Raw genomic sequence first — 4,363 nt, 5'->3', positions numbered from 1 at the left:
ATATTGATTGGATGAGGATTTTTTACCCATATTTTTACTCTTAATATTTATTTTCTGGAGATTAGCTATTCCTCTTACTTGGCCAAAATTCTTATAATTATCTTAGCCCTGACTTACACATGTAAATTTCTCCATTCTAAAATTTACAAACACCATATGCCCCTTAAATCCCATTGGAATGGGTCTTTCTTGAAACTCCTAATACAGAAATGAAAACAGACTGAATGATCCTTATAGATTATTGGTGGTCATTTCAGCTTTTCATCAACTCCTTCTATTCTTTTTTTTTGGTCCCCTTTTACTTCCAGCCTCTACTCTAAGCCTTAATGCCCTTCCCAAGGAAGAGCTAGGATTTTCCTTATTTAATTTTAGTCAGCCTTTAAACCCAGCTCTCTTCCGGTCCTTACCCGGTGCTTTGAGCTGGGATCCCTAGACCCATGCTTAGTACCACCCCTAACCTCTGACTTATCATTCGCTTTGATTTTTCTAGTTTGACTTCATACACTGATGAGTAACTATTCCCCAGACTCATCCCTCAAGATTTTTCTACATTTTTTAGGCCCTGGCATTCTAGGTTCCAATGTGTGACCTTGGCTGGCCCTAGCAATGTTCTAACAAGACCTTCTCTGCCCCACCCCTAGACATGCATCCTTCTGTTGTCTGAAAAAGGAGACTTGCTGCCTGGAAGCCCCAGGAATGTCTTGCTTAAGCCTAGAAACGTCCCCTTCCACCAGTCGTTTCCCCTTTATTCTCCATTCTTTTTTTTTTTTTTTTTTAAGTTTTTTATTTGAGTACAGTTGACACACAATGTGACCTTAGTTTCAGGTGTACAAAGTGATTTAACATCTCTATACATTTATATATTATGCTATGCTCACCACACCTGTAGCTACTGTCACCATACGATGTTATTACAGTACCATTGACTCTCTTCCCTACGCTGTGCTTTTTATTCCTGTGATGTACTCATTCCATAACTGGAGGCCTGTATCTCCCACAAAAATATGGAACACTTTGTGAATTTGTGTGTCATCCTTGCACAGGGGCCATGCTAATCTTCTCTATATTGTTTCGATATTAGTATATGTACTGCCAAAGAAAACACCAACACTCCCCATTCTTAAAGAACGAACACCTTTAATACATCTCATCTTTACCATATTTGCCTGTTTTATGAGTACCTCACATGTTAAATGTTTAGTAAACATGTAACAAATATATGACTGAGTGAATGAATGATTTGTGGTGTGTCCATCCATGTTGCTTCCATATAAATATGCTTGGGAGTACCAAGATAAAAATGGCATAATCTTTTCCCTGGAGGAACTCCCGGTAGAATAGTAAAAATAGAAAAAAAAATTACCCAATATCCTAGGCATCTACGTACCTTTGGCTACAATATAAGACCATGATTCTTTTCATATGCTGATTTGATGGTACAAGATAACTTTTCTTTGGCATGCTCACTCTCTTCTCCTCCTCCTCCCCTCCTCATCCTCCTCCTTCTCATGCAGCTGGCTTCTGCTAGTTACATCTATTACTCTCCTTCACTCTTCTTTACTCTAAGTAGAGAGAGCACTACTCAAGGACCAGGAAACTGTTCTTTTCTGCATCACTTTTCCCACAGATGAGCACAGAACTTTTCTAATTTTCTATATCTCTGAGACCAAATTATAACCCTTAATAACGTTTTACTGAACAGTCAGAAATAATGGAAGGGCAGTGAACAACACATTAGAACAACTACACAAGCACAGAGCTATCCTAGAATCCTTTCTAGGCTCGTTTGCTTTCTTTCTGGTACATTTCTGTAGGACTTAACCCCATTTGATGTGCTCTAAGATTCTCTCTCTCATATTAAACTTACATCTAGGGCTTATTTACCTACATCTTCACTTCTTAACCCAAGACTAACTTTTTACAAAAATAATATGTTCATTCATTCAATAAATACACACTTAGTACCTACTCCTAACAGGTACCAGACACTGAATTAAACAGATGTCAAAGTGTTGTCAAATAAATTCTAACCAAGTGGAACAACAAAAATAAAGCCCTTATACGCTGTTAGCTAGAAGGTTGGGATAAAAGTGAGACTGTTCCTCAGTTTTGAAACTTACGGAATATACAGCCGCTTAGGTTAGTTATGAAGGGAGTTGAAATGGGACACGAAACAGGGAAGTGAGGTAGGGCAAGGCTGATTGTAGTTCATAGTTCTCAGAAGTAGATAACCTGAGTGAGAAAGTCTGGGAAAATACTCTCTGTGGGTTCTAGTTTAACAAGGAGAAAAGACCACTTAATATAATCCAGGGAAATATATTCTGAGGTTTTGGGTTTAGTGAGCATAGGCGTGCGCGCACAGACACACACGCACACGCTGTCCTTTACACTTGGGGCTTGCAACTCCTGGTACAGTGTTGCAGAAAAGATCTTCACCCTTTACACAAACTAACTCTGTGTTCTCTTGAGCTTGCATTCTACTGGTAATTAACAGTAGGAATTTCAGTACCCAGCAAAATCCTGGGATTCTGAAAAAAAAAATTCTGAGTACTGTTATGTTGGTGCATTTCTCACAGTCTGTATTGCTTTGGTCACTTCAGTATACAGAGGAAGTGACTGTGCTGTAAACTGTTTTTAGAAGGGCTATTGGAATTCAGACAAGAGAGACTAAATCTGCCTGGAGAAATCATGAAAGGATATAGAGGAATTGTAACAGTTGACTCCGGTCTTGAAAGATTGAGAAGACATTCGCTGGGTAAGAAAGAAGAGAAAGGTTATTTAAGAAGAGAAAAATGAAATGATCAGATCTGTGTTTTAGGAAGACAGTCTCAGGAATGATTTGGAAAAGGAAGTGACAGGATAGGGGATGATAAATGAAACAGCTACCGGATCCATGCAAGAAAAAAGAAATGGGGTTTGAAGGAAAGCACTAGCAATGGAGATAGAGAGAAAAAAACATGTTGGAGTGACATTCCAGAGACAGACCTGACAGTTTCTAGTTTCAGAGGGGGTCTAGGAAAGAACCAAAGATGGCTCTGAAATGCATTGGGGTATAAAAATTGAGAGGAAAAGGAGATTTGGATATGTCAGGAAAAAGTTCTGTTTTTAATGCAAAAATACTTGTGGGATCCCCTCATAGAGTCAGTGGGCATATATAGTTGGGATTGTGGAAGAAAAATCAAGGTTAAAGGTAAAGATTTGGGAGTCACTGACATGGAGGTAGTTGATGCCACATCAGAATATGGTATTGCAAAAGAATAACTTACTGACTCAGAGGATAAGAAAGGTAAAGTTGAGCTGCAGAGGAAAATGGAAGTGCATAAATACCAAACAGCAATGACAGTGAGAGAGAAATCCTTTGAACCAAGATTCGTCATTGGTTCTTTCATCTCCAGTGGGTTAATTCAGAAAACGGGGTTTGTAGATTCCACCAGAATGCCTCAGTTAACTCCCGACTTTTGCAGGAGGTTGGATCAGGCTGTTCCTAATACAGGACATAGGTATGTTTATCAGTTACCAACAGCTCATCACCATATAATGGCGCTTAATAGCCCTGCATTGATGTTATCCATCTGCCTTGAGATGCTGTCTTGTTTTTAAGAGGTAATTTTAATATACAAATGATTGCCAGTTAACAACTGACCTGAATGTCACACCTGCATTTAACACATATTATAGAAAGAAAAAAGAACTTCAAAAGTATGTGGAAAGATGCAGTGGGATCTGTTAATATACAGTGAATGAAAGTGTGTTATTGAAGTCTGTGACAATTAACACATCCTTATTTCATGGCAAATTACCAGTTCCTATCAGAGAAGATCACACGTGGTATTCAGTTAATACAAAATGAAAATAGAGCTATAGGAAATGAATTTATGCATTGATTATCATGCATTGACAGAGAATTCTGAAGTCCATGGGAAATCTGTACACCAGGACTTCTTTATGAATGACTGTACTCTCTTAAAAACAATTTTCTTTATTTAGTATTTAAATATTTCCAGAGAAGTAACATAGTATAATAAAAAAAATTAGCAAATGAATAAGTAAGCTCTACTGTTTGGCTCAGAAGATCTGGAATCAAATGAAACTTAGATGCTTTGATGTCTGCTTCCTACCCAGAACACTGCAGATCTCTCACAGGTGTGCTACCCCATTTTGATCCAAATTAAAATTAATTTTTCCCAGTGGTATACACATGCTGACATTGTGATCTTTCAAATGAAGTAGTTAGTCGAGTCTCAGGTTTGTGCAATGCTTGTGCAGACAGGGTCTAACTTATAGGAGACAAGTATAAGAGAATATCTGGCCAACGCCAAAAAGGTTGTGAATGATCTCAGTGCAGTCAGATTGTAATTTAGAT

The 4,363-nt window shown here is 38.1% G+C and overlaps 1 non-coding gene across 1 annotated transcript; it reads right to left on the bottom strand.

Moving 5' to 3' along the window:
- Nucleotides 1-998: 998 nt before the first annotated feature.
- Nucleotides 999-1,103, bottom strand: LOC121105108. The gene has a single exon (XR_005837538.1). It is a non-coding gene; the product is annotated as a U6 spliceosomal RNA (small nuclear RNA).
- Between the last annotated feature and the right edge of the window lie 3,260 nt (nucleotides 1,104-4,363).

Source organism: Ursus maritimus, unplaced genomic scaffold (genome assembly GCF_017311325.1).
Source record: "Ursus maritimus isolate PB19 unplaced genomic scaffold, ASM1731132v1 scaffold_24, whole genome shotgun sequence".
NCBI lineage: Eukaryota > Metazoa > Chordata > Mammalia > Carnivora > Ursidae > Ursus > Ursus maritimus.
Note: the sequence above shows the minus strand (reverse complement) of the source record. Positions and strands in the feature narration are given on the sequence as shown.